This window comes from Lissotriton helveticus, chromosome 1_1, assembly GCF_964261635.1.
Source record: "Lissotriton helveticus chromosome 1_1, aLisHel1.1, whole genome shotgun sequence".
Taxonomy (NCBI): domain Eukaryota; kingdom Metazoa; phylum Chordata; class Amphibia; order Caudata; family Salamandridae; genus Lissotriton; species Lissotriton helveticus.
The window spans coordinates 2062502488-2062516788 of NC_136057.1; the positions used below are offsets into that span (position 1 = coordinate 2062502488).

At 41.8% G+C, this 14301-nt stretch overlaps 1 protein-coding gene across 1 annotated transcript in view; it reads right to left on the reverse strand.

The window, feature by feature from the left end:
• The window catches only part of MIGA1 (mitoguardin 1), a 694793-nt gene that overhangs the window by 162678 nt on the left and 517814 nt on the right, over positions 1-14301 (reverse strand). The gene's annotated exons all lie outside the window — the stretch shown is intronic.

Below are 14301 nucleotides of genomic sequence, written 5' to 3' on the forward strand. Positions count from 1 at the left end.
GCTTATTTATCTTATCAAACAGTGTATTTAGCATTTCTATTTTCGGCAATGAAACACTTTCAAATAACTTCTTTGGGGAAGGATATTAATACCATAACATTTTACCTTTTTGAACAGTTAACACGAAAATGCAGCTGTTAATCCATGGCAACTTCTATTTGTTGTAATTAGATAATAACTTGTCTAAAAATGGATGATTGGCGGGAATGAATGGGACAGGTGTAAGTAATTTACAAGGAAGACCAGGCTTCAAATGATTTTTTCATACCAGTCCTAAAATGTAGAATGTTGACACTCATAGAAATGAAAGGCAGTTTATTGGGGAGAAGAATACTCCATGCAATAGCTACACAAAAAGTGGGCACTCTACCAAAGAAAATTGACTACTCTTTATCTGTTCTATCCATAACAGAGTATAGAATTCTTATTTTTTCACAATCGTTATCTGCCTTGAGGTGAGGTTTAGGAACTGAACACTGTAGTTTTGTTTATGAGCTGCCATGCCACTTTACTATTGTTCAAAGTTTTAAAAGCCAAATTCAATTGTGTTATTGAGCGCATTTGAGCCTGCCCTTGCTGCAGGATGTTCAAATCTCATTTCAAAAGAATGACAAAAGAAGAAATAATAGTAAAAACTGTGAATACTCATTTTGAGATTTTTGAAAACCAATGTCCGTCTCCTTAAATGTAGTTTGTATAATTTGTTATCCCATTTCTCTAATTCTTTCTGCAGCTTCTGTTTCAGAATTTGCTTGCCCCACTTTAAACAAGCACATAATAAGGTAGATGAAACTAGTTTCTCTTTCAACGGGTGTGGACTTACCAGGAACTCAATCACTAAGTTTTGACAGATATTTTTTCATAGCATTTTGACTAGAATGGGTTAGCCACCTTTGGCATAACTTGCCAACACCAGACGTAATGACTTTCATGAGGGAATTTATACATTACAGAGGGTCTGGTCTGTTTGCTGTTTGGCCAGCAGCTTTGCAAAGGAATCAGTTAATTCACACATCAATATCTATTGGGCTTAGATCAATTCCATTCCATTCTGCAACTTCACACTAAGAATAAAATTCTTGGTCAATCAACTTTGAAGAGATTTGTTCAAATTTTGGAGTACATTTCTTAATGAACTTTGTGCATTGCCCCTGCGATATTCCTACTGTGCTGAGGGGGACGTCGCCTAATTTAGGAAATTCTACCTTTTTGTTTTATGTACCCACACTCAATGACCAGAGAGTGATACAACTGAAGCACGGGACAACTCAGTACCCTGTTCAGATAGTAGTTTGTGCTGCTTCACATTTTCTTATCTTTAGATCTCTAACAGATGCAAATCATCAAACAGCTGTACTGCCTTATTCAGAAATATTATTTCATTGGGATTCGTGCACGGTCTAAACAGGGTATCTGTGACTTTTTACGTGCCAAAATGTAGTCCACATATACTATTTTTATCTATATTTTCTCTTTCTAGTATGCATAACCGTGACCTGCAAGTGAGTCAATAAATTGTGTAGAATAAATACTTTTGTGATCAGGATCTTTTTCAAACTTTCTTGTTCTTGGAAATAATAAAAGGCAAGTGTCTCAAACGCATTTTCAATATTAAATTAAGTAAATCTTTTCTAAAACTTCTAGGACTATTTATAGACAGGGCCAATAAAGCTCCCACTGTATATATTTAAATGTTTCTCATGGGCTATTTGATCTAGGAATGTAATAGTGTACATAGTGATGGAAACAAAGAGCTTCTGATGATCCAAATATGGACCTTGACTGTTTAGGGAGGCATAAGAGCCTAAATCGACAATTAGCTGTTGGACAGTGTTTATGTTCCATGAATTTGCAAAAGGACTAGAAATTATAATGTCATCTAGATATATTTTAATGAATATGGGATTTGAATCACTTCTGTCGGACCCATGATTTGATAAGGAACCTTTTCCCAAACAGCACTGTCCAGCACATGATTAGAAGTAATATTCAAAGCATGATAATCCTCTTGTACCCTATGAGAAGAAGAATGTGGCTGCAATGCACCAACGGAAACAGCACTGCAGCAATATAGTTCCTATGTATTAAAAGTAAAATTATACTCCACATTATAATCTACATTTGAATGAATAGGACACCAGTAGCAATCCAGATGTAAGACCAAGGTGGAAAATGGTATCTGTTACAGGATCAATAGTAAGCAAGAATACATCTGAAGCACTGATTGATAGAAGAAAATATTTCTTGTCTTTCAAGATCTGAATCAGAATTATTTACTAGGGAGAAGTTGTGTTGATCTACTCAGGAGGCACCTACATAGGTAGATGAGAGTCTGCTAAACAAAATCGTCCACATAATGCTTTTTTAGTGATCGATCTAAAGCAGTGGCAGGATTAGTGTTAGAGTACCTTCTATTCCAAGAACTGGAAAAGGTGGTTGGTAAGATTGTCAAAAGACTTGCGTGTCAGGGTTTATTTATGAACTAGCTCTCCTACTTTGAGGAGCCACACATCAGCAGCTTTAGCGATCTCATCTTTGTTGGTGGCATGGTGAGAATTCTTCAAGTAGGAGAATTTAGTTCTAGTTTCTTGAACAATCTGTAATAAATGGAATCAAGAGATGTCATCAGGGGGCTTTCAACGCTGCTACCTTTGCAGGGACATCAAGCTCAGGCACAGACATTGGTACACCAAAGAGTAATTCTCTACCAATACACTTCTAGGAAAATTATTTGGTGTTCTGCAAACCTTATAAAGGCTACGTAGCCAGGGTAATCTTATATCCATTACACTAGTGCTCAAGGCTTATTTAAGCGTACTGTTAGCACTCTTTATGACCCAGTTTGGTTCTAGACAAAAGGGGTGTGAGTATAGCAGTCATATTCCCAGTGCAGACAGAGTATCCATAAACGACTTAACTGTGAATGCAGGACCGTTTTGCGAATGAAAGGAGTAAACTGTTCCCACTGCAACTAGGCACTGCAAGTATTTCATGACCGCTCGAGCAGTGGCAGTCTTTTGTAGCCAAACCCAAAGGGATCTAGAGCAGGAATTGCCAACAACCAATGTATATTTATATTGCTTGACAGTCAGGACTGGCCAAATATGAATTTGGAATATTATCCCAATGGAGCTAGTAAGCAGGTCTGAGCTGGTCTTGTAACAGTTTAATTTTTATTTGGTGACAAATATTGCATTGCTGCCAATACATTTAAGTATGGCCACCAGTATTGTTGCTATAGCACTGATACAGTATCAATGATGCCAGCAATTACCAAAGCTATTCCCTCATGAGCTGTCCCAATTAGATCTAATCTACAACGTTCAATAGGAATATGCCCATCTCCTACTCCAGGTATAAAAACCATAGGAACATTATCTTTAGTGATGGTGTAATAGTATGCAGAGGGAAAACCAATAGTAGGCTTCTGCTCTTTTGAAGTTATTATTGCTACTAAACTTTTTGAATAGATCTTAGTTTGAGATTGGGTTCCACCTGCTGCCCTAATGATTTGCACTGCTGTTTTTTAAGCCTATTCTGCTGCATAGTTCCCTTTAAGTACATTCCTTCACTTTTATGGGCATAGTGTGTTGTACATTGCTCAAAGGAAGTTGTCCTGTAGACCAGGCACCTTTTCCCAAAGTTAATTACATCTTATTGATTTCTTCTTTGAATCTGTTTATGTGCCAATGCTCTATTCCTACATTATAGCGTTAAACAAAGAAGGCCAAATCCGACAGAATAAGTGTGGGAACTGATGGTTAAACTTTCTAAAGGACAAGTAGCAGGACATGCATTTCTGCTAGCTGTGCAATGGAATCAACCAGAGTTTTGGTGTGTGTATAGTGCCTTGAAGTCGAACTCCTTAAAACCTTCCTGCACAGCACAAGCTGGTGAGTATTTTTGTTTAGTGCCAATCATAAGATGTGCAGAGTAATCTATGTAGAACGTGCTCTTATACTCTTATATGGGTAAGCATGCAGAGTTTGTGGAATTTTTAGTGTATATGGCACAAATTCCTCCATACGAGGTGTATTGTCAGATTCAAATTTTACACCAAAGAATCAGCCTGCTGCACCCAAAAGAGGTGCAGAGCATGTGTATCAGGAACAGTAGCTTTTGTTGCTGATCCTAGTGTACGTATGAGAGAAACTATATTGACCTGTTGTCCCTGCACTAGAGGATGCTTGTTCAGTACAGCTGTCTGCACTGTGGTGAGAATTTTCTCAGCAGGAGTAAAACCTCAGTAGTGGTATACAGATGTGATCTGTATGTCTCTTAATGTACACTACATATTTGTAGCCTTAAGTGTTAGGAACAACACTAACTACTAGATTTTTCTAGTTGACCTTTGTCTGTCTCTAACATGTTTGCTTGCATTTCACGTAAAATAGTCCTATAGGTGTTCCTCTTTTTTTTGTTGGAAATGTTGTAGTGATCAATTCATATAATTAATTCACTCAATTAGCATATTGTGCCAAGTAAGCTCTACCTAACTTAAGAAATCCCATTAGGGCTTATAACTTGTTTAATGTGTGAAGGCAGTAAAGTAGAACAATGCAAGAAGTTGGGTGCCAACTCTTGACTCGAACTGGATAATTCATTTCCAAGAAAAATTACATTAAGATATGCAATTTTAGACTTAAAATGTATTTGTACTAGTTACTGGCTAAAAGTGTCCCGATCGTGTCCGTCACCAGGGGTTCATTCAGGTAATTTGTCGTCTGCATATGATAGTGCCTAAAGATCATCTTTTAAGATTTCCACAACCCTTGCTGCACATAGCCCAGGGCTATTCTTATACTCCTGTAGCAATTGGGGATAAACATATTGAAAACCACCAAATGAGAACACAGTTAGGCACTGGCTTTAAGGCACTACATTAAGACTAAAAAAGCCCTTGGATGTGTTCTATGTGGTTTTGCATTTTATTCTGCCTAGGTTCATTATTAGTACAGGACTGTGAGCATTTTGTACAGCATGTGTGTCTCTGAGCATTCACATTTCATTAATCCAAAAGGATTCTGTATGAATTATCAAGTTTCCTATTGGGCCTGAACATGGTGCTCTCTCCTTAAGGGAATAACATGTAATTCCCTTAAGGAGAGAGCACCGGGTTCAGGCCCAATAGCCTTTGAAGCCAGAAGCTAAGCGCCATATAAAATTTATTTTGGATCAGCTGCAATATTATGGTCTAATAGTGCCTTGCCATTCCACAATGAACACACCACTTTTTCTGGTATAGAAACCTGATAATTCATACAGAATACTTTTGGATTAATAAAATGAGAATGCTCAGACACTACATCATAAACCCTGACTAGAGGGTTTAAATATCCATATGGTGTCTCAAAATGCATGTATTCCTTAGTTGGAGCCACCACCACATGCTCTACTGCCAAGATTCCATTCTGCAGAAGCCTTCGTAGTTGGTAGAGCATGCTCTTTCACTAAACCTGCTACTTTCTTTTTCTTAAAGTGAGTCTTTGAGTCCAAACAATTCTCTTATTTCTTTATGCTAACTTCCACTTTACATCCTGTTTTACTTTCCTGTTTGTTTGAAGAATTCTTCTCGAGTCATGAGGTACTTGTAGGAAACAGGGTTTTTATTGTAGCTGTCCCCCCACTTTTTGCCCCCTTTTTAGCTACTGGATGTTGGTTTTCAACTCTGACAGTGTAACCAGACCTCCATGCCAGTGCTCTTTCCTTAAAGCAAGGTATGTCTGATGGTGTACAATTGGCCAAGGACTTCAGCACCCCTGTAAGTCCCTAGTAAATGGTACACCTGGCACCTAGGGCATGGGTACTAAAGAAGGCCCCTAAGGGCTGCAGCATATCCCACACACAAATTCCACACAGACTGCTATTGCAGGCAGCATGACGTGGTACAAACAATGTTTGAAAACATGAAATGGCACACTCCTGTAAGTCACCATACAGCAGGCCTTGAAGCCCTAAGGCAGGGTGCATTAAAGCACATTTGAGGACATATCGGCATGAGCAGATATGTCCCTGTAATGTCTAGTTCCATTGCTGAATATTACAAGTGAGCAGGGAAGCCATCTTAAGGTATGTATAGGGCACTGATCAAAATGAGTTTCCCAGCTACATTTTATTTTTAACACACTTTATTGATGACCCCATTGCAACATGTATATCCAAAACATATTCATTCAGATACAGTCTTTTCCGTTTTTCTCCCATCTTAACATTCTCAATACCCGTGTACATAATAGTTTAGTTTTCCATATCCTGCATGGTAAAGGAGACTTACAAAGGATATTTTCAGACTGAGGATGTTTCTGAGCCATCAATGGACATGCAGTATCACATCCGCGTTTCAAAGTAGTGCACATTTTATATTCAACTAATGAAACCCCCATACCTATCCCGCCTCCCACCCTAAACCCCTCCTGGTCAGTGGTACTGTAGCATCCACGATGATTACAGGGAGTCAGTGTATAAGCATCCTCCCAAAGGATACATTGTACAGGGCAGGATCATAACGTCTCTGTTTTACGTGCCAAATGACAGATAATGGCCAAGCACTCTGCGTATTACTGAGGCGCGGGATCTTGTGTAGGAGATAGATCCAGTGCTTCCAACTCAATCAACATGGCCTCCCAATTCAATGAGATGTGTAGCTTCCTCAGTCCCCTCTCCTCCTCCCTCCGGAGAACTGCGCCCTCCGCCCTTCCCCATTGAAGCATGTTAGTCTGCCAGACCGTAGCCGCCGGGCACCTGGGAGATTTCCATCTCATAGTGAGCACCCTAATTGCCAAAATGAGGGCAAGATCCACAAACTTTAGCCACACCCTCTGAACCTTGGAGCGCCTGTGGTGGCCCAAAAAGCAGGTTAGGGCTTTATCTGTAACCGGGAGTTGTGTCACTGTGGCTAGGGACTGGCACCCCCCATCCCAATAACTTTGCAGTCGAGGACAAGACCACATCATGTGGATAAAGTCCGCCTCATCTCCCTTACAGCAGGGGCAACAATGGGGGGAGTTCGGGAACATGCGGTGTATCCGTTTCAGTGTAAGGTATGATCTATGTAGTACCATCGCCTGTATGAATTTGAGTAGTACATTACGCGACACTTTTTTGGGATGTTCTAGTATACGTTTCCATGCATGGTCTTATCTCCCCACCGGAGTCCGCCGCCCAATGTGCCCTAAGGGAGGTAAGCGTGATCGCTGCATGTATCCAGTATATAACCAGCGCACCAAATGTCCTCCAGGTCCCATGTAGTATAGAAGATGTACTAGGGTGTGTTGTGGGGGTTCAGTCCTCTGTGGGGCCCAGGTGGCCCTAATGTAGTGCATTACAGTGGCATGTAAAAGGTACAGGTGTGGCGGTGCCCCCGTGGCCCGCAAAAAGGAGTCATGGTCTAGCAGAGTGCCGTCACTGAAAAAAGCTCCCACCTCGTCTATCCGGTTGTCCGTCCAGTCCGTGTGTGTTCTAGTCCGTGTGAGTCTTTCCTGTGGTATATGTATGCCTAGTACGGGTATATTCGTGGCGTATGGAGTTGCCACAGATGTGTAAGACAAGGCCCTCCTCTAACAGAGCAAGGCGGTCCGCAATAGAGGGGGGGGCAATCGTAAGGGATCCGGGCCCTGGCAATAACAAGGTGTGTAGCTCCCCTCAGTCCAGCCTCTGCTGTGTAAACCCGATCCCGTGTAAGTTCCTCCCCGCAGTCCAGTAGGAAAGCCACTGGAGCTGGCTAGCATAATAGTAGCCTTGGAAGTCTGGGACTCCCAGGCCGCCACGCTGTGTCGCCAACTGTAGCTTCTGAAGGCTCATCAGTCTCCGACCCGTGCCCCAGATGAGATTAGTCAGTATGGTGTTCAGTGTATTAAAAATGGATTGTGGGAGTTTCCCAGCTACATAATGGCTAAATTGAAACCTATAGTGTTTGGTATCAAACACCTTGTATTAATAAACCCACACTGATTCCAGTGTTGGATTTATTATTACATGCACCCAGAGGACCCTTAGAAGTACTCTCTGAACCCTACTAGTCCTGTAGTGTTCTGGCTGTCTGGTCCTGTCCAACCTGCCACCACAGATGAGTTTCTGACCCCCTAGGAGGTGAGAGGCCAGCTCGCAGAGGTCCGAAACAATGCCTGTTCTGGCAGAAGGTGTTTACACCTCCTCCAGCAGGAAATTAGCATGTCAAGGTAGGGAGCTTCAAAGAGCACACCACATTTGATATGCAAGCTTGGCTTCTCCCAGACCTGGAGGATGCCACCCCCGCCCTGAGGCCCATTTGACACCAGGACAGGTGGGAAACTAGCTATTCAAGGATGCTTGTTGCCCCTCCAGGCTAGTCCTACCCCACAGGTTGGGCTACCTGAAGTGAACACAAAACTTAGGATTCCACCATCTTGGTCGTGGTGAAATTAGGAACTCTGGGACAGGGTGATCCCCACTCCCTAAAGGAAGTGGTCATCTATGGGGTGTAGTGACCCAGGGGTAAGTAGCCCCTCCCCAAACCCTTGGATGACTGCCCAGCACCTAAACAACAGGGAAATATCTCCCTTGGAGCAGAGGAGCTGCTCCCCTGTGTCCGCAGGCACAGCAAAGCATTTGCCAGTCCACCATGTTGCTAGCCATCGGGCTCACCGAAGGAGCAGCGCAACAGGAGAAAGGTAGTTGTGCTCCTGGAAGTCAGTTCCGTTTCCTTGCCAAGTTTGAAGACACCAGGACCCCCAGGAGCCGCCCAGCACCAATACCCTGGGTACCAGAGCAGTTTCAGCAACTAAAGCTTGCTGAAGGTCCAGTCCAGACTACAATAGCACAAAGCCTGACCTACTATTGATCAACATCGGAATCCACTAGGCCGGCACCAAGAGGGGCCATGCTATCCTATTTCCCTGCAACCCGTAAACCTGGGCTTCACAGATTGAGTTCAAGGGAGGTAACAGTGCCATCATGGTCCGCAGACCCTTTGGAGCGGAGCCCACCCTTGGGTTTGGCTAGATTTGTCCCCATGTTGTCACCTGCAGCCTCCTTCTGTAGGAACTGAGAACCGCAAGAGTCTTCAGTAGTGCAACCCTGCCGGACAAAGCCCCACTGCACAAGAGCCGCCCAGCCCGAGTTCGAGAGGATCGACAGTGTCCCTGCATTCCTAAGAGCCTCAATACCCAAGTCCCACTGTGGGTTCAACCAGACTGGCCCCTCCAGTCTTTGCTTGGAGCTTGTTTTCAACAGGACCGTTTCTCATTGACTTTAAAGGAGCGCCCGATTCCGTGAAGCACCTCTGCGCCTGGACGCCCCTGAGCGGACCAATGTGACCTTTTTGTGCTGCCTCGAAACCTTGGTCCATACTTACCGTACATCCAGAAGAACAGTCCTGTAAGTCGTTGACAAGTGACCGTATGCAGCATATGTTTTTCTCCCTCGGATAACATTACAGCTTTAAAGATAAAAATATAGTGCATTTTCTATTTCTTGAAAAATCACTATCTCAAAAAGTACTTACATGATTATGATGATATTGGTGTCTAAACTCATGTAAAAATCAGTGTTATTTTTATAAATTGATGTTGCATTTCTTTATTGAGTGTGTGTCTCGCTTACTGATTGTGTGTGCAATAAATGCTTAACACTATGCTCTGCTTAAACAGCTCACCTACACTACCTCAAAAGAGAGCATTTGGGATTAATATTATAACCCCTTTAAACCAGTAAGGGTCTTCTGGACTCTATGCACAGTGTACCTCATTTTGGTGCACTATATAAAGAGCCAGGTTGCTACAGTAGTGTGATTCCACTTGTTTGCAATGTGCATGTTCATCAGCTTCACTGTTAGATTGTTTTCCTGCATGAAAGGTGAGAATAATTGGAGCAGAGTGACACAGTAAAGAGAGGAAAGAGAAAACTAGAGAAATTACCATGCAAGGGAAGCAGAAAATAATGGTAACTCTAACAGTTAGAGGTGTCCGAGGATGGAGGTGGGAGCATGTGAATCTACAGAACTACATGCCACGAACAGATGCTTACAGGCTAAGTAACATTATCCATTCGAGGCATGTTTGACTGGTTAGTTGTGCAAGCAATCTAAAATGGAATTTCATCTGCTTTGTGGGTGTTTTGCCCATAATAGCATTAGTAATCTGTGGACTAACTGCCTGCACCGTGGAATGCACATGTTGTACAGGACAAGGAGCAAATGCTCCTGTAGAAGTCAACTATAAGACATACTGTAAAAATCGCCAACAAAGAGGAACGATTTGGTTTAGTAAGTGTCTTACTTCTGCAATTGGCAGATTTTCGACATCAGGATATGGTGTACTGTATACCCAGTTTGGTAGCCGAGTTATGGCTCAAGGAATCCATTCTGATGTTTCAAACTACATGGGGTAGATGACTGCCAAACCATGCTTTATGTTCTTGAGACATAATGGGACATTTAAGTTGTGATAGGGGTCGTAATTAGCCAGGATCGCAGCAGATCTCCACCAATGTGCATTACAACACAACTTAGCCCATTTCCTCTATCAGAATAGGCTGCACCATTATAAAATAATTCAATACATGAGACTCAAAGCTGAAATCAAAATGGGAATAGCTTTTTATAAGTTGAGCGCCTGACAAACCCATAGCAGACAGGAGAAGCACCTACTGAGCAGAAGGGGCTTCCATTATTAAAACAGATATCTCCATAAACACAAGTAATAATTGGTTTCTTTAGTGTGTCATCTAGAATTATTTAAAGCCATACAATATGTTTTGGGGATTTATATACCAAAACACAGCCCGGGATGAGGTTTCTAGGCTACATTGGCGCTAAGAGCATTGTCAATGTGCCAACCCGAGACAGAATGACTAACCACCCTGCAATCCACTAAGCAATATTTGAGTTAAATGCATTTCAGGTAACTGTCAATTTCACAGGGTTATTTTGTAACAGAAAACAATCTGCACTAAATTTGGGGCAAAGCTTTACATTACAAATAAACTCCGAATTCCAATTTGATCATTTTACAATCAATCTTTAAATCTAATAGGTGGTTTTGTAAAAATACATTTCCAAATTTAAAGCTGTAGTTTGTCTTGAGTTTGCATGCTTTCTTCACATGGCAGCCCAGATCCAAGGCCTACAATTATTTATTGAAGACAAGGCATTTCTTTTGTTAGAACATAGTTAAAGTGACTCCACCCAACTAAGTGCTATTCCAAAAGCCAAAGTAACACTTCCTTGAAGCACACATGTAAAAGCCTTCTGCTCTTAGTGGTCAAAAGACAAGGACTGCATAAATGTTCCAAGAAGGCTAAACAGCCATCCATGTTCTCCAATTAGGAATATGAGACATTTAAAGAAAGGAAGGCACTCTTTATGGCATATACCTGCCCTCTCAAGAAGCTAAGCAGGCGCCTATTTCATCAGCTCAACACATGAGGTCTCAGAAGACAGCAACGGAAACGCGTTAAGAAGCCATAATGGGCCGTATTGCAACTTACCAGAAATACAGGGGAGGCTTCACAAACCATGTTGGCCTCAGAATACCTATAGTGCTAACTTTTGTTGGCTAGCAGCAGAGTCCAGAAGAAACCAAATACGTATGAGGCCATTTAGATAGCATTTAGCCCCTTTTGAAGCCAGACTGTGGAAAGTTCACATGAAAACTTGATTTGAGAACAATCTTTGTGTTGCAAAGTCCTTTAGTTAACACTTCCATAAAACGGAAGAAAAAGCATCAAGCCACCTTTGAACTGGTCTGTGTTCAGAAAGCTCTCTGGAAGTTAAGAAGAAACAGGGCAAACATCATCCGCATTTAATCGTTTTTTTACTTTTTTGTAATTCTTACAATACTTTTATGTTGGTAATAGATAACTTGATATCTTCAGCTGCGCCGTGTTCTAATGGGCTGAGGGGGGCCAATCCCGCTCATCTTTTGGCCAATACAAAAAATGCTTGTCAGATTGAGCAAAGGTCAGCCTGACAGACACTCTCCATTTTCAAGTGAGGCAGCCAGGAGCTATACATTCACTAAATGCAGAGGCTCCTGGATGCCTGAGCTAAATTTTGCCAGGCTGAAGAAGTCACAGCTCCTGTGGGCGTGACATCTTCAGCCTGGTAAAGCACCTCAAGGGCCTACCTCGTGTGACAAGGGGTGTCAGTGATTGCCTCTGACCTAGGTGCTTCAGTACTAAGCCCTGAAGGGCCCAGGGCTGAGTCTCAATTACTGACACCTTGTCACAGAGTGGGGTGGGGTAAGCAGTCCCAGTGACCCCATCCCACTTTGAAGAGAGAGGGACTGTTGCCTGCTGTCTTTGGCTGATCTAAGGTCAGCCTATGAGGGAAGGCAGCAGTCCCAAACCTCCTGGCACCTCCGAGGCCTTCCCAGCCAATGAGTAAAGGTAGCATTCCCAACACCCAAGGCAGAGCTGCGCAGGTAAGTATGATTTTATTTTTAATGTTTCATGCATGCAGTAACGTGGGAGTCAGTGTTTTGAATGGATGTGTGTGTGTGTGTGTGTGTGTGTGTGCATTCATGTGTGAATGCATGAGTGTTTATGTGTGAGTTTGTGTGCCGCTCCCCCTGCTAATAGTACAGGCGGCCACTGGATATCTTGTAAAGTTTCTATGATGTGTTCTTTATATGATAAGTTCTTGTTCCAGACGTCTCCATGGATGATCCAAAGATCGGTCAGTCACTTGCCGGAGCCCCAGTATAAACTGGTGCTTCAATCCTCAAAAGAAAGGGAGAGCAAGTAGCTGGGAAAGCCTAGAACTGATGGTTGTTAGGCTATTACATTTTAAGAAGTCTGTATGATTTGGGAAGTGTTATCATAAGAATGGTTAGTTTGAAGACCACTTTAATGAGACATAATTAACTGAACCTTTTCAAATAATTTCCGTTGGAGCTTACAAGGTACATGAATAAAACAAACAGATGCCATATATTTGTATGGATATGTCAGAAACATATCTTGCTTCTATGTATCAGGTTTTTAATGTCTTATTAGTGGCTCTCTTCTTCAGTAGGAAGAGCATCAGCCCACTTGTGTTTCATCCCATTGTGCAGAGTATGACTGGAGTTTTCACGAGGCAGAAATATGGTGCTTAAATCCATTTATCACTAAACAATAATAATTATATACATTGTTACTAAAATAAAAAAGAAAGACAAAAGGATAACAGTGTTTTGGCACATGTGATAGTGATAGACAGCAGCCTGATGACAACACAGAATGGAGATAATGTATAACATATTATGTATTGAAAAGGCAGGGTGCAAGAAGTTATGTTGGTTAGATTAGTGAGGAATTTAGAATAAGTACAGATCCTTAAGATTTTATGCTTGCTAGCACTAAAGTAGACCTGTAGTCATTTAAGTCATGTATTGTTGTTCCTTGATATTGGCATATTATGTAATAAAAAAACTGTTGCTTACTTTTGGTTTCTTTAAGTAGAGTCCAACTCCAGAGATTGATTAAATAAATGATTGAGTAGAAGAAAGAATGCAAGGGATGTCTGCAGGCCCAGAAGTGATGGGCCAAGAAAACATTACCTTGGGAATGTGGAGGCACAAAATTGCTCCATTGATTCTGTGGTGTCCTGTGCATGCTTCTCATGTAGTGGAGATCACTGGTGGCAGGCAATTAGCATCTGACTATTTAAAAGCTATTGGCTATTTAAAGGGTAATTGTGCCCTGTGAGCAATGGAATGGAGGGATGCTCAGAAAGGGATGTCGACATTCCTAACGACCATGATGGTAGGAATATCATGTGAAGCTGATGATAGCATGGTAGTGTTAATACAAAAAACCATCTTGAAGTGAGTTACTGGGTGGAAGAAAACACCTTAAGAAGCCAGTATAATAAAAGTCCTAAGGTGGGTTGTTCAGATATAATTAAGTCAGAGGCATACTGTGTGTCAGTGAGATCATGAATCTATGAGATGAGTACACAATTTGAAGTCACCTGATTCTGTTCTGGCCCTTAGGTACATGTATATAGCTAAGTGGCAAGTCGCATTTACGACTGTTGAGTACTGTAACATATCACATCTTTCCCCCTCAATTGGTTCAGTGATATGCGGTGCATATCGCTCACAACTAAGGAAACACTATAGATAGTGTATGATGCTTGTGTAAGATGATTATACATCTATCTAAGTAGACCTTACAGATAGCTGCAAACACAAGTCACTATTTGGTAACACAAGAATGAGAACAGCTGTGTTCTCCAAAATTACATATAAAATGGGCACATAATGGGAATTTATTTTCCCATGAAAGGAATGAGGCTGGTTCAGCTTTATGGGTGGATCCTGTATGAAAGGTACGGTAGAT